Source organism: Varanus komodoensis, unplaced genomic scaffold (genome assembly GCF_004798865.1).
Source record: "Varanus komodoensis strain SLA01 unplaced genomic scaffold, ASM479886v1 scaffold21, whole genome shotgun sequence".
Lineage (NCBI taxonomy): Eukaryota > Metazoa > Chordata > Lepidosauria > Squamata > Varanidae > Varanus > Varanus komodoensis.
Window position 1 is genome coordinate 9,313,070 of NW_025335589.1, and position 22,915 is coordinate 9,335,984.

The window sequence follows — 22,915 nt, forward strand, 5'->3', positions numbered from 1 at the left end:
AAGTGTATTCAGAAAAAGTTGCAACTTGGAAATGTAAATTTTTTTAAGAACTGTTTTCATCCTTCAAAAAAGTGGTTTCATTCATTTGAGGCTTGCTCAAAACTACTCTAACATAATGCAATGTTATTTCCAGTTGGAGGTTTTCAAGAGAGATTATGCAATTATTCTGCATTTTCTTTCTTAACTGGTTACGTTTGTGTCAAGAAAAAAAGACAAGTAGTGGAGAAAAGTTATAAATGGAAGTTGCCATTGTCTCACCCATAAAATTCTGTGAATGAGGCAGGGAAATTGCTTGGAAAGGCTGAAAGATGTCACACTTTTGTGTGCTGAATCAGCAGTGACCTAGCTAAGATGGTAGTTTCACAGTGACCAAAATAAGTGTGGTTGCCTGGTGCACGCTAGCAACAATTGACTAAATGGCAACTCCATTTGATCAGGTACAGGACGGTTCATCCATTTTTGAGCAGTTGTACTTTCGGCTGAAGGTGGTACAGGATCGTTACTAAAGATGGTATTCAGGAAAAGCCAACCTCCCACTAAATCTAAAGGTTGCCTATACTGGCTGGGAGATGATGGGAGTTGTAGTACAATATATCTGATGGTGGATAGCTACCCTATCAGTATCAACAGAATCAGCTTGAACTATAATTCAGTTTTGCTCAGTGACTGACTTATACATTCACCCTTTTGAATTCTTACAGAACAACCAGTGTATGCCTAAGCCAAACATAACCCCACTGAGTTTAATCTGTTTTATTCCCAAGTAAATTGTTATTGCTAGCACCTATGTGCTTAATTTCTTGGTGGAAATGTAGCACATAAATCAAAAGAATGTGCATAAGTTTGCAGCCATAACTACATACATTCAAGGTTTTCAGCATATCTACATATAGATATGCTGCAAACTGAAAAACAAGCTGTTGGGACTCCCATTCATATTCTTTATATTGTTGTGTCACTTTTAAGTCTAAATGTAGCAAAACCTGGCTCTGTAACCTCCTTTTTAAACTGAAGCCTTAACCTCTGTCTTATGATTTGGGTCATCAGTCTGCAGAGCTTGTCGGTGTGGCTTGGCTCACCTGCAGTGGGGAAACGAGATTCTGTGCAGCGAGGCACCGTTTGCACAGGGAGACTGACAAAGGGACCGTGATGCAGAGTTGCTGCCGTGGCTTAATCAATCTTCCAGTGTCAAGTAGGCTCTCAACACACACTCCTTTCAGTTTGTACTGCTTACAATGTATCACTTTATTACTTTGTTAGTTTTGAAGTGACCTGAACTTAGAGGAAAGGGAACAGGAAATAATCTCTTGGAGAGGCTGCCGTTTGGCCAGTGTCAGTGCAGACTATGATTTCTCCTGGGCAATGGTGGACTTGCCCCTTATTCTGACTGCGGCTTTAGCTCTGACCCAACTTTTACAGTCTGGTCTGTGTACAAACATAATGAATGGGGAAGGACAGTGTGTGTGTGTGTGTGAGGGAGGGAGGGAGGGAGGGAGGGGCTGGCTGGCTGGCTGGCTGGCTGTGTAGTGCAATTGAATGCATTGACTCAGAAGTCTGTCCCATTGAATTACAAGGGGTTTATCTCCATGCAACTCCTCAAAGCAGTATAGCCTTAAGAACAGTTACAAATGCTCTTGATGTGGAGGTGTGTTAGTTGAACTGGACTATGTCCAAGAAATAGGTTATCTTGACAGTTGCCCTGAAATCTACACATTTCTAGTAGAGCAGCACTGGTCATGTTCCTCCAAGTTTGCATATGCTATTCCAGGTACAACTCAAATGCGAACAGCCTCAAAACTAGTTTGACCAGAGATAGTGACCAAGGAACAGCTCTCCACTTAATTAAACTGTTGACTTCCACCTCAAAGTGTGAATGGGTGTAGGGCCTGGACCCACTTCTCCCAAAATGCAGCATTCCAAGGGGTATATCCCAGGTTCCAGAATATGAACTGGAAAAAGAGGCAGGGTCTGACTGCTTGGCTGAAATGCCTCAAGGTAAGACCAATGGCTGGTGAGAACCAGACCACCTCTGGTTGAGGCGAAGCACTGTAGAACAGTCAGGTCTTGAGAAGGAGGGGTGTAATTTAATAAGACCTGATGTCTGATGACTTCTCAAGAGAGCTGGCCCATTGAGTTTACTGCCTGGTGTTCCTGCCATCTGGCCCATAAGCGGTGGGAACCTCCTTAAGGATGGGCAAACTGCATTTGGTCTAGAAGGGAGGAGCAGAATTCAGTTCAGAAACAGCTTCTTGAGTTGAGCAGCACATTCTCTCTCTCATTAGCTGGCTCTGTTTAGCCAACTGTCTCCTGCTAAGGACATCTTCAGTGTTCCTCTGTATCCCAGAGCCAGCCCGGCTGGCCCTTTCACATAATAAAGTTTCTAGTTAGAAGTCTCTAGGTCTGATCTGCTAGGAAGGACAAAGAAGAGGGTGTGGGGGAGAGAGTGGCCCCACTGTCATGAGCCCATGCGAGCCTAAAATAAGGCTTTGATCATATTACTGTGAAAACTGTCCATGTATTACTTTACTATGATTCAGAACCACAACGTTTTGTGGGAAGTCTCCCACTCTATATTTGCCTGGCTATTATGGAGTTCTTTTGCCTGTCAAGCCAGTAGCCTTAAGAGATCAAAAGTGTGACTCCAAAACACAGTCAAGTAGGAGACAGCTGTGCATCACAGATCCAGAACATGGTAATTGTACTTAGGCTGGACACCCATGGCCACATTTACTTTTCTATAAAAAAAAAAAAAGCATGGTTCAGGTGCCATGCTATAGGAGTCCATGCAAGCTGGAATAGGAGATCTTGGTTTCTTGACATGCAGCAGCACACCAGGATGGAGGCTGCTTCTAAATTCCTCGCTACGCCTGTTTCAGAGTACTTTGCAGGAACTCATTATACATTATTTCATCTTACTACTTAAGATGAGTAATAGCTCAAAGGTTCCGTTGATGGATTTCCTCCAGCTCTTTGATGAGTTAAAGATAATTTCTACGTGTTCTCCCCTAACCAGTCCCCACTCCCTGTTTGTGGTTTAATGTTTACACTTATGCTGCATGTCTTTACTAGACTGGAAGATCCTCAGGCCAGTGATCTTATCTTAAGTAGAATGCACACCCATGGAGTGTTAATATTTGTAGCTGCAAAAGCATGGTGGAGATGAATAAAGGCAGCGTACGTACGAACGTTGGCTAGGTGTGCAGTAGTACCTTGTGCAGTCCAGACGTTCAGACCCTGCCTTGATCCATCTGAAAACGGCCTTTACGTAAGCGTTAGCAGCCGGATATCTCTGTCCCTGCTTCCCACAACAGCAAGAACACAGGAAGCTGCCTTGCACTGAATGAGGCCATGGGCCCATCTAGCCCAGGACTGTTGACGTGGATAGAGGTGCTCCAGAGTTCTAGGCAGGGATTTTCCCAGCCATGCCTAGAAATCTCAAGAATTTGGACTTGGGACTTTGCATGCAAAGCATGTGCTCTGCTACTGAACCATGGTCCCTTTTTCATATTTGCCTGTAACTAAATTTGCTGGATTTTGATGCATAGGGCACTGAGATCCACCCCCTGCTAGAGCCATGTGGTGACCAGTGTCTCTGCACCAGAGCTGGTACCAGCCATCGCCACTTCCCAGTTCCCAAGCACTCCTCGTCTCCTAGAAATGACTGGCAAAAGGTTCCAGTGGGCTCTTTTGTGTTGGTCTTCTCTGCAGCACATTGTGTCATTAGGAGAGCACAGCTAGGTGCAGGTTTTTCTCAGTGCATTGCATGCAACCTGGGTGTCACACAGCATTAGCATGACCACTGTCATGGCATGCCCCTTCGAGAGTCTTCCCCACTTTCATCTCCAAGGCACCCCAGTCTGGGCTTAGTATCTAGAAATTAAGGAAATGGGACAGAATGTGAAGCAATAAGCAGTTTTATGTGGCAAAAGACACAAGGGGGAAATACAGTCTAGCTAGCACAGCCTTGTACAAGATGCCTATCTGATTGTCCATGGTCAAGTTCTTCTGGTACCTGTACCCATTCTTTCCCTTGCTCTTTTGTGGGGAAAACTACACCTGGGTGCCTGCCCTGGAGAAAGCCTGGTGCAATCTCCCCTAAGGCCTGCCCCAAGCTTCCCTGTCTCCAGCTCATGGCATTGTGCTGAAGAGAAAGACCTCTGGTTCACCCCACCTCCTCCCTTGCAGCATTTAACATTTAGAATAGATTGTCTTATTGTTAAACCATCCCAAGAACATGGTAAGGGGCAGTCTAAAAAAGTTTTAAATAAATAAAATAAAATCCCTTTCTCAGCCAAAAAATCTTGAATCCTGTGGCTTCAGCCAGATAATGCAAAGCTATGCTAATCACTTTTAAATCATTGCCTTAATTTTGCATTCTTCCAAGGTATGGCATCTATTTCTCAAATAATTGTCAGCTGCAGGTAAAATTGGATGGGCTCACCGCAGTGAAAGAGAGCGGCAGTTAATAGCTTGGTGACGTTTGCTTGTACACTTGTTCTTTCAGGTGCAGGTTACAACAAATGCTTAGCTTTCTTACATTTGTTCTTTTTGCTGTCTCAGCTAGCTTTGGTAATGAGCTTGGTAGGTAGATGGTTTTTAGAACACATGCAACAATAGAAAATGCCCCACTGTCAACATGATCTAGTACTTTTTGTTCTAATTTGCTCAGATTGAAGAACTTCACAGATGTTGCAAATTTAATAAAATATATCTTGGCTCTTTATCTTTGCCAGAGGTCATATAGAAATGCTGCCTTTAGTGTTTACTGCAGGAGAAGGCAGGTCTACAACAGTAGAGGATGTAAGAATTGCACTACTAATGGTCCTGCTGAGAATTAGATGGCGTGCCGAAGTATGGATGAAACACAGGATCTGATATGCAGTTGGTAGTTCAGTGCTGCAAAAGAAGAAAGCAGCTTGACAGGGAGATAAGAACTGCTCTTTTAGGACTGAAAGTAACACTGTTAGCAAGCTGATGAATTTGAATTGGTGGACAATTGCGGCATATGTTCTGCATTCATATATATATTATTTAAGGCATTTTTGTCTGCTCTTCAGTGGAAAAAAACTTCAAGAGCGACTTTCATTAAAATTTGGCAGTCACTGCCAGCAGATTTTCAATTCAAAAGGATATGACACAAAAAGGAAAAGGGGACAGGGTGTGAAAAGGGGAAACAAAGTGGTCTTTCAGCAGCAGCCCTGCTGGAATGGCTGTTGATGATGACAGCTGAAGGAGGAAACTGATGGAGCTGGTCTTAGAGCAGGGATGTTCCTTTGAGAGAATGGTAGGAAAGACTCGCCTCACAAATATGAAAATGGGAATAGCTAAGGCTTCCTCAGAACTTGGTAGTCCTGGACTGAGAAGGTTTTGCCGGGGCCTCTGAGTCATCTTTCTAAATGTCAATGCCTGTACAAGACCTGAATGTCCTGTGAGTTATCTCAGTATGTGCATACGCACCAGACACTACAGGAAAAATATCCCTGCTTCCCATCTCTTCCTGTACTGCTGCAACTGGATTGGCTGCTGTATTAGCCTGCAGATTCCTGCTCTCCATCTGATCACTAGAATCCACATGGAACCCCTTGCAAGCCCAGGTCAGACATCCTCCTGCTGAAGCGGAAGCCTGGATTCCTGGAGAAAAGATACAGTTCATGAGATGCAGGAGGGGCCCAGCTTGGACCTCTGATGCCTTCAGTAAAGCTGGGATACCCTCCTCTGTGAAACCTGCCAGGCCACTGCCAGTCAGTGTGGTCAGTACTGAGCTAGATGGATCCAGGGGTATGAGACTTTCCTGTGCTGCTGTCTGTTGGGTCTGCCCACCTCATGCGTGACTATATGTCTTGTCTGCCTCCTCCTACAAATGTTATCTCTGTTAATAGATCTTACTGGCAAAATAAGTGCTTTACAGAAGCATGCATTGGAATGCCTGTTGAGCTGAAGAATATGTGCACCTGGGCAGGTGTTCAGGAGAGGTGTATAGGCACCTGCCAAGGCCCCACCCCTCTGCAGTGGCCTATTGACAAGAGGCCCCTGCAGTGGTTCTTCCTCTTCCCCAATGCAACCTGTAGATTAACTTTCCTCTTGCACTGGCCTAAACAGAGCCTGTGGTGAGAAGGAAGAGCAGAATTTGTTACTTCCCATGGGCTCTCTGCCTGTCTAGGAACCAAGTGGAGGCAATGAGGAGTCCAGAGTGAAGAGCAATAGCAGTTGATGTGTGAGAAACCTCACAGTGGGAAGGGTCCACCCAAAGTCTTGCCCAAGGATCTTCCAAATCCAAGAGCCAGCACTGATTTGCTTAGCTCCTTAAACAATGTCAGCCAAGCTTCTTAGCTGGCACTACAAATGGTCCAAATTATAGCAGGAAAACAAGGTGTGAAAGGCAGGCTCTGGATGGCAAGGAAGAGGAAATCAAAGTAAGGGTAAGTTGGCGAGGGTGAGTAGGAGATGCATGGATGAAGAAAGAGCAGATACGGAAGGCTGAGGCCAAAGTACAGAGTCCTCCTCCCCTTCCCAGGTGCTTCTTTCTGGGACTTAGGAGGAGAAGTGCTTGATGTGACAGGCAGCTGTTGGGCAGGTCACTGAACTGATGGGCCAACATAAGGTTGCTGGGTGGTTTTTGTTTGTATGTTGTTCATTTGTTTGCTTTGCAGCTTTCCTCTTTCTCTAGGATTGTGCTCTAGGCTGGGAATCATGGCCATCCCTTTTCAGCGGCTCTTGCCATTTACTTTCCACTCATGCCTAGATCAAGTGTGAATGTGGCAAACTTGCATGTTTTGTGCATTGATGCTTGGAGACTGAAAAGAAGTGTGCGCCTTTGCTTTGGCACTCCTGCCAGGACCGCGTTTTTGAGACAGTAACCTTTGTCCTGGTGACTTACGTAACCACTGGTGTGCATATTGCAGTTTAACATAGTGCACACTGCTTCATTCTTCTGTGTCCATCCCAGCAGGGAGACAGCCGCTTTCAGTGATAATCCAAGCACACAGCAATATTCTCAGCAACTTGTCATTGCGCATAGGGCTGGAGGGCTTCTTAGCCATTCATCCACCACTGTCTTGGTTGTTCACAATGCTCCACTTCTCTAAAGCTTCAAACACCTGCATCTTATGAAAGAATGCATTGTTTCTTCAAGTGGAGAGACAACACATGTAGTGTCTACTTCACTAGCAAAGGATGGGGAGGGGGACTCCCCATTTATTCGGCCCACTCCCACACCACTGCATGGGGGCCTGACCATTTCCGCTCATCAACAGCTGACTGCATGCCTTTCTCTAGCTTTATTAACTGGAGATTTTAAAAGTACCCTTGTCTTTAATTCCCAGGAATAAAATTGTCCATTTTTCTGCTTTTGTTAGCAGAAGACAAAAAAGGTCATAAGTTCAGAGTGTTATAATAGGTAGCCACTAAACTTGGAATCTGTTAAAATAAATATAGTATTACAGCACGGAAATAAGAATTTTTTATACACAAGTCCAAGCATACCATTCTTAAACCCTTTACAATTCCTGATCATTCTGATTTGATGCCTGATGATTAATTTATGTGCTTCCATATGTACTTGTGTTATTCCAAATTGCATCCCACACAGCTGGATTGTGTTAATTACTGAAAAAATACAGAGGTTAAACAATGGATTGGATCCAGATAAATGCATGCCCAGTGGGGTTGGCAGAGGCTGAATTTTCCATCCATAACTCCCCCCACCAGTCTCCTAAAAATGAATCTCCAAGGGTTCAAGGACCTTGCTGAATAGTATGGGATGTGACATATTTGTTATGTGCTGTCAAGTCATCTCTGACTTATGGCAGCCCTATGAATGAAAGCCTTCCGTTTGTCCTGTCCATGACAGTCCTGCTCAGCTTTTATCAATTCAAGACTGTGACATCCTCTCCGGACACTTCATCTTTGGTTTCCCCTTCCATCTTCTGCCTTTGACTTTCCCTAAAATGATTGTTTTCTCCAGGAGGTTTTGCCTTCCCATGATGTGCGCAAAGTATGGCAGCTTCAGTTTTGTCATTTTTGCTTCCAGGAGAAGTTCTGGATTGAGTTGATCTAGGGCCTACTTGTTTGTCTTTCTGTCTGTCCAGGGTTCTTACAAAGCTCTGCTCCAGCACCATGTTTTGAATGCATCCAGTTTCCTTCTGTCAGCCCAGCTTTCATACCCAGAGTGATCGGGAATCGAATGATATAGATGATCTTGGCCTTGACACGTGGCATCCTGAAATTGGGTGGAGGTTGCCCATGCCATTCAGCAGGGTTATTTCATTTATTAAATGTATCTGTGATAAAAGTCATTTCTGTATAGCCAAGGATTTCTGGGCAGTTTCCAGAGATTAAAACCTTAAATACACAATAAAAGCCATGCACATATAAACATAAATTGCAAAAGGCCACACACACACACACACACACACACATATCCAGAAACAATTTTAAACAATCCATGACAAGGGTCAAGATCTGGTTAGAAACTATATTATATGCTGCCAGGGTCATCCAGTCCCCTGAGAAGCCTCTTTATTAGGAAGTTGCAGGTTGCTGCAGAGGCAGGGGACAGTTTCTATCATCCTTATATCTGAATCTAAGCCGTTGTTTCTGCACCAGCAATGTTCCCAGGCTTATTCTCCAGAGGCTCCTCTGTCATTGTGTTTGTGCATCTTAAGACAGGCATGTGCCTCTTGGTGACTGATTTCTGCTGCGGCAAGGATAGCTCACCAGAGAGGAGAGTGCACGTTCTGGAGACACCCCTGGGGCTTTCCCCGGCACACAAGTTTCCTCTAAAGCAAATGCCCATTGCCTTCTCATTCTAATCACCCATGCACCCCTATGTATTTTCACTCTGAAATAAGGTGTGTCAGTTTTGCTGGTGCTTGCTCTGCATGATGGCACAGCTCAAATGGTTCCACTAATGGGAAAGTGCAGCTTCACATGCAGTAGAATGTGGGAGCAGGACCATGTTGCTTTTCAACCCAGCAAGTTAAAAATCTGCTTTTTCCCATTAGTGGAACCATTTGAGCTGTGCCATCTTGTGCATGCTTGCAGTGTGTTTATTCATGTCCCCCATGTTTCCAAGACAGAATAGCATGCTCTGTCTTTGATAAGGGTGTGACAGATGACCACACCTATGTTGTGCCTTTTGTCATGAGGCATTTATAGGAGTCTTTGTTTCTTTTTTCCTTGGAACATACATTTCCTAGTTAGTATGTACTCTATCCAGTATATAATGAATAGTTGGACAAATGGTGAAATGATTTAAATCCTTATCTCCATTCAAGGTACAGAACAAATGATAGAGTTCTCCCATGCAACCCTGATCAGTTAACTATCTTGTGGTAGCTTGATAGAATAATAGCCCATGAGTGACTCAGATGGATTTCCCATTTGGCACTCCTCTTTCTGCAACCGTTGTCCTTGTTTGAACAGAGGGAGCTGTCCCTGTCCAAAGCTAGCTTTGCCTATTTGCCCAGCCTGAGATCACAGCTTTCCTGATAAATGTATCATAACCATATGCATGCAATTATTTCATTAACACTTCACTTCTCAGCAACCTCTTTGCAAATGCAAGCGTTGCAGGTCCTGGTCATTGAAAATATTTATTGTGGTTATTGTTATGGAATCAATTCTTAAATTTCCCAAACTACTTGGCTGCAGTATGATACCATCCTTGTCTCCATTTTACAAGTCGAGAAACTCAGGTTACAATGTCTGCACAAATGTGCACCTGCCTTATGCTTGTCCAGTAACAGAATGACTCTGCCAGGAGATCTTTGAACTCATTAACAAATAATACCCAATTCAATTCCTGTCTCCATTTCCATGCATGGGTTCTTTCCCAGCGATAGGGACTTTTAAGAAAAATATAAAGACTCAATGTACACCACTGATAGCTAAAAGCTGTGCATTGTACTTCAAAATATTCTATATATAGCTAGCTAAGCCAGTAAATAATAGATGAAGTTGTTGGTTTATGAAGTACGATTATCTAGTATACTCAGTGTAGTTTCAGAATCTTTGGTTTGCTGCTATGAACCCATAACTGAATGTGAAGAGCCTGTTGGAGCAACTTTAGGTCCTGCCAAAGATATAAATTATGGGTTTTAATTAACAACCCCTTTTGGTGAGCATTTTCGTGCTCTCTTGAGCCTGTTCTATAAGGACACCTCTTTTCTCTTTCACTTTCTCTCTTCTACCAATGTGTATATCACTACCTACCTTGGAAAGCATTTCATGCATCCGACAAGGTGAGACTGAAACTTAAACTTATGCCACAAGAAATGTCAGCCTTCTGAGTCTTTTTTGAGCATGTTTTTAAACTATGTTCATGGAATCAAATAAAACTCGGATACCTGACTGCTTGTTTTTTTTTTTTCTTTCATCCTTCTGTTCCTTTCTCTTATTCTCTCTTGCTTTCATTACTAGATTTGTGAAGCAAGAATCCTAATCTTGGAGAGAGCAGGGACAGAAGAAATGTCTCCATACTTATCTTCTTTTGTCCAACTTTTAATAATGTGTATGGTTTAATATTTGCCAAAGTCAGGCTATAGTTATGATGTGGCTATCGACTTGCTAAATGTGTCACAATCCTAATGCCAATGCAACATACATTGAGCTTACCTGAACAATTATGGTTTCCTTTAAGGGCATGTGGTGGCATACTTTGAAGAGATGCAGAGTATTAGCTGTTATATTTCTTAGCAGGGGATGTTTGACTTTCAGAGATTTTGGGGCATTAAGTTATTATCTTTCTTGTACTATGGCTGTACCCTGCGATGCCTAAGGACAAAATCCTGTTAAAGTTTAGACAGAAAAAACATCCTATACCTCCCAGCATTCCCAGGAGAGCATCCTTTTTGGATCAAAGGTACATTTGACAATTTGAGACACTGTCCTGGGTACTACACACAAAATCATGGATTAGTTGGGTCAGAAGGAGCCAAGAAGACCAACCCCAGGCTAATGTAAGAGACCAGTTACACCATCCTGGTCAGATAACTGTCCAATTGCTTCTTGAAAGACTCTAGTATGGGAGAGCACACAACCTCCCTTGGCAGCTAGTTCCACTGTCGTATTGCTCTTACAGTCAGGAAATTCTTCCTTGTGGCTAGCCTACACCTGGTATACTATAGTTCAAGTCCTACAATCTGGGATGAGTGATAATAAGTCTTTTCTTCTTTGTGGCAGTCTTTGTACAGTTCGATCATGTCAGCTATAGTTGTCTTTTCTCAAGGCTGAACAGGCTCAGTTGCCGCCATGAGGGCATGGCAAAAGACATGTAATCTGCTCCAAAGATGGAGTCCAGTGCTACATAGTGCTTAACTTTTTAGCTGTCGGGGCTCCTGTTTTTCCCTCTGATCTGCATGTCTTTTCTTCTAATCACTGATTTGTGGAAACTCTTTGTAGTGACTAGATGGGAAGGGAACTTGCATTCTGTCCTTCTCAGGACTACTCTTGCTAGCATGTTCCTGCAGCTGCTGGAACTGAAGCAGCTGCTGGGCACAGCCCTGGCACAAACAAAGCTCTCAGGGCTAGAAACGCCTCATGGGTTGGGCATTTTAGCTACTTTGCATGGACTTCTGCCCTCCTTTATGACTGTATAACTATGGTATTCCAACAGAAGTAAGTGCATGAATTCGCTTGTTCTGCATTCATGTACATGAGATGGCTGCCACCAATTAAGTGCAGGGGAAAAAAATCTCCAGTTCAGCAAAGGTCAGACCCTAAGGGATACCACTTTGTAAATAGCCACTACCTAATGCCCTTTAAAAATAGTGGTTTTCCCTGCTAACACTGTGTGGTTCTTATCTGAGAACAAAGTAACCACAGATGTAGACTTACTAGTCAAGGGTTTTGTTTTTTGTTTTTTTGCAAGGATCACCCCAAAGTCATCATTTTATCTCCCTACCTATACTTGAAAGAGAACTGAAACAGAAAGCCTGAGGGAAGTTGTCTAAAATTACATGAATATCATTTTAAATAGGTGCTTTGTAAATGGAATGTTCACAGAACTTTTATGTTGGAAGTGTGCAACCAATTTGCATATTTTAATATTACATTGGTCACACAAACAATTTGTCTGAAATCTGCAGTGGATTCATGCTCATGTCATTCATGATGCCTTTTGGACATTGAGTGCCCACTCACATTTTTTTTTAATAGTGTTGAAAATGTGCATGAAGGGGCATATTGCCACAGAAGCAAATTAAATGGAATGTATGCAGCTCTCTCTTGATAAAGTGATACCTTATATATATCCTCTGGGCTTTAAAAGACCAACTGGATTTTGTTTGGCCACCTGAAGAACTTTGATGAGGAGCAGGATATAAATAACTTAAACAGGATAGAGACTGAACTATCTCCTCTTCGTAGAATGCCAGTTCCACACAGGGGTCCTCCGTGCCTTTTCTTATGACCTTTTCACAATTGACTTACATTTTAATGCTGGCTGGATCCTTTGAAACAAGGTTTGCAAACCCACTTTGAACCCTGGACTTGAAGTGTAGTCACAAGGGCATTCCCCACCAGCATTATGCATCCTGTGGTTGAAGCAAGGTGAGCAGCATGTGCCTATGGGCACCAGTGTGCCCACCTATGCTTTTCTTAGTGCTCATCCAGTCACCTTTAGCCTCTCCATTGCTATTATGTAATTTCACGTTGAAGTGGAAGCCTCTAACTGCTGCTTTCTGAATTTCCCAAGAATGCTATGGGAAAAGCAAATAGGCAATGGAGTGAAGGATTTGCGTCAAGAAGGGGAGGACCTGTAATTTAGGTTCTAGCATTAACAAACCAAAGACACCACCCAGCTGTGTGGTCATTTTCTCCTTAATGAGTCTTTTCTCCTCAAGAAGAAAAAAGACTGAAGGGTAATGGTGGAAAGGAATGGGAGGTTTAAGAGGAGGAGCTAATGGCATGCAGACCACCCTTCACTGCCAATAAAGTGCCATGAATGAAGCAGGGCAATTGTACCCTAAAGGTCTCACCTGGAAGTCCCTTTTGCGTTTGTCCCTGAGCTTGGGCCGTGGTTTGTGTTGTGCCTGCTCTACCCACAGTCTCTCACTTCTTCTTTTAACATGCTACAGCTCACATCTTGCCAGCCCACCTTTGCAAACTTTTCTATTGGATTCCAAATGGTTTTAAATCTGTCCAGGCAACATCTCTCCTGTTTTCCATCCTCCTCTGAAATGATCCTCAGATAAAGGAAATTGCATCATTGAATTTTTACTTGGAAGTGATGCCCAATGTGTTTAGTGGGTCTTACTCTTGAACAAGTGTGTAGAGAATCATAGTCAAGTGCAGTTGTGTAGGGGACCTTACTTCATCAGAATGGTACCTTGAGCTGAGTCGCTGAGATCATATTGTTACCGCGGGGTGCTTTTGTTAGCCATGATTATTCATGTGACTGCTTTGGCACGTTGCTGGCCAAGTATGAGATCACTTGTGTTCCTTATTTGTTGTCTTCAAATGGAGCTACAGGAATGAACATGTGACGGCTTCTGAGCACACGCTTCTTGGTGCATCTAACCGCATGGGGAGCTGATCATCGGTGGCCTCTGGCAATGGGATGAGCTGTTGCTGTGATCTCATGCTCCACTTCCCTGTCTTTGGGTTGCTGGAACAAGTTTAAGCACCTGCTGATCTCCAGGGGATGGAGTCTTTGGATAACCAGCTCACCAGCCCAACCATGGCCCCATGGTGCCTTTGCAACCCAGCTTATAGGCCAAACGCCAGCAGAATATTCACAGCGTTGCAACCTGCAATCAGACTCCAGGTTGTCAGGGGTTCTGCTGTTCTGCATGGGTGTGTCCAAAACCCTTGGTTAGAGTTATGAGGATGATGAGCACAGCATTGCAATTTATTTGCTCTTGGTAATCCCATAGCTTTAACTGGAAGGTGCCATGGGGGATGCATTCAATCTCCACATGAATGAGGAGTCCACCCTTTACCTTTAAAAATAATACTCATAAATTGAGACAATCAAGATTCATCGTAGGGCTGGGGGCTGGGATGTGTTTCCCATTCTCTGCTCTGCAAACATGTGTAGCGATGTTGGCCTTGAAACTGGGATTTTAGCATGCATGCAGCAGGTATGTCCCATGGATGACTTGGTTCTAACACTGCCATGGTAGACTTCTGGGTTTTGCCATGGTTGAGGCTCAAGGCTAAATGAAGCATTCTTCAAATCATGCAAGCAGAGCTATGGAATCTCGCTCTCTCTCCAAAAGAACAGTAAGTTAGTATGTTTTATAGAAATACACTTGAGATGCTCTCAAAGTATATGTTCAGAAGCCACCCATGGGCATGCCTGCTAATCCATAATTAGCCCAAACTTTCTTATAATCAGGTAGTGGCCTGAAACTGGTGCGAAAGCTGCATTGCATGTGCAGGGACTCTGTAGGCGCATGATGAGGCATGCACTGTGTGAACCTGAACCAGGAGAAAGAGCATTTGCATGCATGGCATCATTTATGGACTTGGGACTACAGAAAGTGTGGGTCATTCATAACCAGAAGTTAACTATTTCCTAGGGGTGAACAACTGGATGGAAGTAGTAGATTTTGGTGTGCCAGTGCATTTCAGTGCAGTGTGGTTATTGCCCCCCACCCCCCGCCACTGCCTTTTTTGCCTTCTGATGCATGTAGAACTCTTCGTGCACACACAACAGATGTGCACAGCAGTTACAAGTGTGGAGTGAAAGAGTAGGTTTGTTCTGTAAAAGTTTGTGGGAATTCACCCTTAATGACAGCACTGTTGGAGGATTTTTAAACAAGACTGTGCGAGCCTTTCCTATCAACCCCTCTTTTATGTGAAAGCAAACAGCAGTAAGTTGCCTGACAAGTTTTCTGTGGGAAATACAAATGTTTTGTTCACTAGAATTCATACTTCTCATGTCCCCAGCACAATAGCTGTTTTATCCAGTCATCTTCCCCTGTTTTTATCAGGATTTCTTCTCCTTCTCCTTCTCATAACTATAAACTTTAACTTCTCCTAGCCAATTTTATATGTCTTCTCTGCCTGTCCTTCACCACAATGTATTGTTATTTGGCCATCCTTCTATACATTTTTCCTATACTTTTTTCTTTCCTCTTTCTTATTCACTTTCATACACATACTTAGGCCTGACTCTCCTTCCTTCCTTCCTTCCTTCCTTCCTTCCTTCCTTCCTTCCTTCCTTCCTCTGTATGCCAGCTCTCAAGTACTTTGATGGCACCTGTGAATATGCACTGGACATCATCATCATCATCATCATCATTATTATTATTATTATTATTATTATTATTATTATAACATTTCTATGCCGCCCCTTGCCGAAACCTCGGGGCGGCTTACAACATGATAAAATACATTGAAATACAATAGTACATGTGTCCTTGGGCTGCTGTTCCTGGATCAGGAACCATCAGGGCTCCTGGTGTTGGGGGAAAGGGCCGCAGCAACATCCTTAGGGCATTAAGATGCCCATATGCATGCTGTGTGTGCAACTTCCATGGAAGCTGGTTGTTCATCAAAGCTGTGCAATGGGTACAATTTTTTCCCTGAAAAACAAGATATTCAAAGATTGACCAAACAGCTGAATATCAAAGCTGTTCCCTTCCTGAGTCATTATTCGCTCTAGGGCAGCCTTACCGAGCCAGGCTCTTTTTAATGTTTTGAACTTCTTGGGATATCAGAATCACCAGTGTGACTCTCAGGATTTAACTGGACTTAAATTAAAATGACAGCTTGTGAAACATGAAACATCATCTAATAAGAAAAGAATGTGCCTAGATTCCTTGGAATGAAAGAGAGTGAATAAGGGCCCATGTAGTAGACAGAATGCTCAGCTTGGTCTCGAGAGAACTGGATTCAGATCTGTGTTGAGCCAGAAACTTGTGCTTGAACAAGTTATAGGTTGTGGAGAGGCATGGGGAAAATGCATATTTTCTCATGTCCATTCTGAGTTTCCCTGGAGGGCAGGTGGGATGTAAATAAAACACTTTCTGCTCTGAAGTCCTGATTAGGCAGAAGTGCTGGCAAGCTATTTCCTGAAACAATTAGCAAGGGCAACTAATCAAAAGGCAGTGGGAAAAAGCGTGCTGGACCTGGGGGCGAGGATCAAGGAAGCAGAGGAGCGAGCGGTTTGCAACATGCATGCCACCCTCTCAGGAAAAGGGTCTGGCTATATTACAGATCAGTAACACCTACATCTGGAAAGTGCCTGAGGGCTTTTGATTCCTCCGATGCTGGCAGTGCTGCTGGAACGTGATTCATGCGCTGCTCTCCTCTTAGAAAACCACTCCTGGCCCTTTGGAGGAAGCTGCAGTGTTAGGCGGTTCTTTGAAACTTGCAGCAGAACACCTCTGCTGAGGCAGCTGTAAAATCAGGAAAGGAAAGGTGACTGGGTGGGCTGCTTCTCCAGGCAGGCTGATTTTTATCTGTAAAGGGAAAGGTCAGAGGTTGGGCAGGGCAGAGGAAGTTTGCCTGTCACTTGACACCAGTCAAATGTTCACAAGACTTCTCCTTCCTTTCAGAGGTGATCTGATTACCAGGTTCAGCCTGCTGAGAGAGGGACACACAGCAGACAATGATGTTTGCTCTAATTAGACCTGCTGCTCTATTGTCTCAGTTCAACCACAGCAAAGGAAAGCCTTAGGCTAGGCTTCCCCAACCTGGTGCCCCCTGGGTGTCTGAGCCTTCAGTGCCCGTAATTTCTGGCCAGATGGAGGGCAGCAGGCTGGAGAAGGCTGCCTTCAGGCTCACATTCCAATTTCTAGATCCTGCAGAAACTATCCTTGATTGGGGAATTCCAAAAACTGTGACTTCCAGCAGGAAAATGGCAGAAGGTGTCAGCAGCTGGGCTGAACAGGCTTCTGTCTATCCTACCCACAAGCCTGTTGCTCAACCACTACTTTGTGATTACCTCATGTCCGTTCAGGAGGAGCGGCAGGAACCTGCCCCGTTCTTCTTCAAAAGGTGACAAGGGATTATGTCATGCCGGCAAAAGATGAAGTTGCAAAGCCCGTCTACCAAAGGGTGTGCGTTCTTGACCTGGACTAGCATGAGCCAGCTGGTGTGGCCAATGGTGGTGGCATCAGGCAGCCAAAGCTGACTGGCTGAACACACAAACCAACCTTCACGAGCACTTCTGATAGGGCAGCACACGCCATGCTCACATGCAGTGGGGGGCTCATTTCACCTCTCATTGGTCCCTGATCTATTTAGGCCAAGGTAGGGTTGGCCACTATTGACCTGAGCAGCGACATCCACAGTGTACCGCTCACAAAGCATGTTCTGCAGCAATTGTAGGGGATATTATTAGATAGCCATTTGCTGAGGCTGTTGGCAAGTAGGGAGGATACTCTGCCCCCTTGGACCTTACCTGCTACCACAGTGTGAATTATTGAGGAGTGATAGAGCTGTGTGGCATTTCTGCACAGGTCAGTGTGCTTTTACTCTGGCCGTGCTCCCATATTCTCCATACAGTGACTCTTAAGAAGGAGGGCAACACACAGTTAGATTGCAGTGTCTATGACCTCAATCGTAAATAATGAAATAGCTCTCCAGAGGTAGGATGCCAGTGGGTCTTTTCCCACTGCTGATGTCAGGTTTTACTGGTAGCATAAATGGGTGTGTGCATTTTGCCTTTGTAATTGGAAACAACCTGGAGCTTTCACAGCAGACTGGGGCTTAAAGGCTATGCTCGGAGCAAAGTTATATGAACAAGAGGCACAAAGATTTGTGATCACTGACAACTTTCTTTGGCTGTAAAGCAGCTGCATTGATCTTGTGCCAGAGCTGGGCCATTCCACACAAACAATAAGCAGCAGACTCTGGAACCAGAGGCTGCCTCTTTGTCCTGAGAGGCAACAAACTGCCTTTGTAAGTGAGCTGGGCTGTTCTTTAAAGCAGCCCAAGGAAAATCAAGAGCAAACCGAAAGGGTATTAAAAGATCTCTGATGTCTTCCCATTTTAGGGTTCTGAAAAGAAAAGTTCATACAGCCGTTCATCTGTTCCTCACAAAAAGGAAAGATCATAGCTGATATTATCAATACTGCTCATCAATTATAAATGTTGGTAGAGTTAACAATCTGATTTTAGTAAATTGATCAATTGATCAAATATTTTAAATTTAAAATAGATGTGCATATTAGCAAAACTTCAGTTAAGAAACACACAAGCGCAAGTGCGCACATGTATGCCATGAAATACATTGCAATTCAATAACCAAAGTTTCTATTCATTTAGGAGGAAAATCTATATTTATTTTAAAATTGATAACCTGTTTCCTTTGATTTTTCAGAATGCCTTACAAGAAGATTAACAGTGCAAACTTAGGTATGCATGATTAACTTCAGCAGGACTTGCTCCCAAGAAAGTAAGTGTATGTTTATGCTCTTTATCCACTTACCTGAAAGTAACTCACATTCCAGATGCAGGGACTAAAAAAAAAAAAGTTACCCCATGAAGGCCCACTGTCACCCCCAGGGGGCTCATATACTCACAGCAGTCAGTGCCCTCTCCTCTTCTCCCTGCAGTGATTCGGGGTCATTCCCCACATCTCCCCCATGGAGTTCAGACTATGCCTTCTGCTTCCCATCCCATGCTCCACTGTAATGACCCATCAGAGGCAAGTGCTGTTGGGGAGCATGTGCAGGTGTGCGTGGCCCCTCTTATCCCCAAACGCTACATGTGTAGCTGTCACGTGTGGACACCACAACTAGTACAGTCCCTGGTTGGTGGGCAGTGATTGTGCTTCCGTGAACCTGTCTACTATTTTCCGTGGACTGCGCTGTGCCCGTTCCCTTCATGGGTTCTGTGGGCAGAGGAGGCACTAGCAATTCTGGTGGCCCAGCAGTGGCAAATCTCTGCCCTGGGCACAATTACTGTGTAAGATTGCTATGCGGGGCCCTACATTGCTGGCTGCTCTATTATTTTAAGTTATTTTGTACAAGGCGGAGTCTTAGTGTTCATACACTGCAGAAGTGCCACAGAGCTGTAATATAAAGTGAGGCAACCACCCTTCAGGCAGCAGATTTTGAACTGACCCATTTCCATCGAGATGATTGGAAGTGGAAGAAAAGCTCTTGTGAGGACGAGTCATTCCTGGTAGATGGTGCTTCATGTTAATCATTGGAAGGGGTGCCTCTTGAGTTGGTTTGCTTAGAATGCTCTTTTGCAAGCCTGGTGCTAGCAGGTGTCAACAGTTCCAGCTATGCTTGCCTTAGCACAGCACAATCTATTTCCAGTGCTATTTCACAGGAGTTTTGCTTGCCAATCTGCACTCAAAAGATTTTGCAACAATCACATTAAGAGCACCTGATTGCACTATGCATGTTCTTATTATTCTTTCTGTCTTACAAATTGTATAACTAGCAAAAAAGAATACTTGGACAAAAAAGGGCTCGTGGACAACATTTCTCTGCTCCAGGGAAGCACTCTTTCCTTCTCAGAGTGTTTGGAGAGGAAGTGCCCATGCCTAGCTTCTATAGTACCTCCGTGTCCCTTAGGGATACTTGCTCAAGACCACCATATGAGTATATGTGTACTGGCTGGTGTTGAATGGGTGCTTTGGGAAGGGAATATGACTAGTTATTGTTGGAATCACCAGTTTTCAGCATGGATCTTGAACAGACACAGTGAAACCAGCCATGCTTTGGTGTCCTTCTGCCAGATCCTTTGGCTCTGCTTCCCTTCACTGGGTCCCAGCATAAAATGGGTCCCAGCAAGAGATGTGCATTTGAAAGCCACCTTAAATATATCAGAAAATCCTGCAGTCCTGTCACCATAGATTAGGTTAGGGTGTTGCCTTATTATTTGGAAATGGGTGATCCTTCACAGGTGAATAATATGGTAGGAAGTCCAGTGCGGGCCCTGTACCTTATTTCATAAGACTTAGAATGATCCGTTAAGGTAGGGCAGCTTTATAGAAGCCATTGTTTAGATGGAGAAGGGGGGCATTTATCAATTTTAGCACATTTTAAGCAAAGCCCAGTACCGTTCCAAGTGCGGATGTCCCATGCAGAGCCATTCTGGGACTGCTAGAGAGTGTCTGGAGATCTGTAAGATACTGCAGGTGACCTTTCGCAAGGCCGTAGACACAGCTAGGGCCATGGAGAAGGGATCCAGTTGTGAATCATTCCTCTCGCCCATTTCCTGTCCTGGACTGGTAGCAGCCGCAACCTTAGAATAGACAGCGGACCGTGAGAAAAGGGGCTGTGTGAGTGAGAGAATGGGAGGCCTGGATTCACTTCATCCTAGACTTTCTCTGCCACTGGTGAGGCTGAGAGGCCCACCTAGCTGGAAATATTTTAAACAGAGAATAGAAAGGTTGTAACAGCCAAGGGCTGCTCTCTGCCTGTGGTGCAGGGAACCCAAACCTTTAAGATGGCAAGAAAACAGTTTCTTTAGAGCAGCCATCTGCAAATTGCTGCCTTCCAGCTGTCTTGGACTACAACTCCCATCATGATCAGCCAGCATGGCCAATGGCCAGGGGCTCTGTTTTATATATTTAAAACATTTGTATACTGTATAATATTTCAAGGAAATCTCAAGATGGTTTACAAAAAATATAATTCATATTTATATCCTGCGGGGTCACGATGGGTCGGACATGACTTCACGACTAACAACAACAACAATCCTGCCTTTCCACTAAAGAACGGCACTCAAATTGGCCATGTATTATAGGACTTGGAAGGAACCAGGAAGGAGCATGCTGGCAGGCCTTTTCTCTGCATAGGATTGAGCCCTTGGATGCTGTTTGAGGATATTTGGCCAATATTCCATGCACAGCACCTTGCAAATGTGTTGTGGAATATGGGAAGGCACAAAATGTCCACCCACCCTTTACATGACGCTGCACAGCCACATCAGGTTGATGGGATCATCCTTAAATACTTTCCCATAACAATTAACCTTTATTTTAACAGTCCTCATTCAGTGCCACACTCTCCCTGTAAAATGCCAGACACCCAAACCCATGGTTGGGAGGAAGATGCATAACGGTCTAATTCCAGAAGGCAATTTTTTCAAAACACTTGGCAGTAACCCAGATATGGTGCTAAATATGCCACAAGCAGCTTGCTATGGTATGTCTTGATTTATACTGTTGTTTTGTGCAAACTGTACTTATGTTCATTAGTTTAATGTCACTACACACCTTTGATCAAGTTCATGCAAAACAACACACTTGCTGCAGGGAAACAAGAACAAAACAAAAGTAGATGGTCCTTTAATGAGCAGAGGTTCTGTGCCTAAGACGGTTACATAGACTGTCCGTATGGAATGGGAAACCGTACATGCTAATGTAATGATGTTGGATGTATCTTCGCATTTCATCCCGTTGGCCTGTTTGTGCCAATGGTAAATTTTCTTCCAGCACCAACTAACTTCAGAGACAGCACTTTCCCTGGGCCAAGGGTGAGGAGGAAAACCTTAAATTCCTGCCCTGATCCCATCACCCCTACGTGCACGTGCGCACACACAGAGGGAGGGTGACATATGCACTTTCAAAACCTGTCCATTAAATGTAGCGATGTTTAAGATCGGCATCCAGAGGCCAAAATACACTTTATCTTTAATTGGTGGCACTGTTATGTCACACTCTTTGCTTATGCAAAAGTCAGGAGACCTGCTCCCACCTGGTATTCACATGGTTAACCTTTGCCCCCACTGTGTCCAGTCTGGCCCGGCACCTACAATTAGCATGGGGGAACTCTCCATTTGCCTTAATGGGAGCTATTTTATTGTGCTTATTGCAAGCGGAGGACGAACTGGTTCAGTGGGTAAAAGTAAAGGATTAACGCTTCCTATCCGCTTCGAATCAGGTCCCCTGAACGTACTTTTCACGTAACTTGGCCTTTAGGGTCTTACCATTTCTTGACAGGACACACAGAATGCGAACTGCGTGTGAAGGAATCAGACTTGATCTGTGATTGGCGGGTGCTGCTCTTTTTTAATCTGAACGGCAAGTTCAGACTCGTTTCGGGAGAACTGGTTCTTAGCGCCCCCAAGTGGCAAGATTACCTAAGGACAAGAGCAGGGCTATTCGGCGACAACAGCTTTCCCAGCATAGAGCTTTACACATGCGATGGACTAGAACCCACATCATCCCCAGCCCGGAGGGAAGGAATAGGGTACGAGCTAGATCATATAGAAAGCCCCTTCTCCTGCACTGCGGAGGGTGTCTGTCATTGGGACATCTAATGAGAGCCAGCTAGTTTCCTGCATCTCCTGCATACTTCATCCATCAGCTCCTTCACCAACCTCTGATAGCAGCTGGGATGCTGGAGCTGCCCGGGACAGCTGGATGAAGGGACAGGGGAAGAAAGGTGTGGGAGATGGCTGTTGCTGCAGTTCCTTCTCTACTCTCAAGCCCTTTGAAACCATAATTGCAATTTCCATTGGAAACCTTCTGGCACCCCAAGATCAAGGCAGTCCAGAGAAGGAAATGGTTTACCTTCAGATGCCCAGTTTGTTACAGTGCAAAGGACCATCATCTTTATCAAGGCAGGGACCCTATGTGTTTGTTTGTTTGTGTTATAAAGCTGCTCCTAGCAGTCTCAAGCAGGGCTGTGCCACTCACTAAGAGATGGAGGGTGCAACCCTCCACACACTTACATAATCACTGAACACAGCAGGACTTACTTCTGAGTAGAATTGTGTACATTAGCAGTTTACTTTCCTTTCAGTTATGGAGTAACAGAATTGAAATTCTTTCTGTAACTACAAAGTGACGTAATGTTCCTATTGCAAAAGAACCAGAGGCCAAATATCTCCTTAATATAAAAAGAAAAAGGGGTGAGTTTTTGTCTCAGGCTTCCCACCTAATCCTACCACCTGCTTTGCAAGACAGAAGAGGAGAAGGACTGACAGAAGAGTGTTGTAGTAAGGTACCCATGTGGCAGGACATTCACAATGTTGCACCAGCAAATTGTGCAAC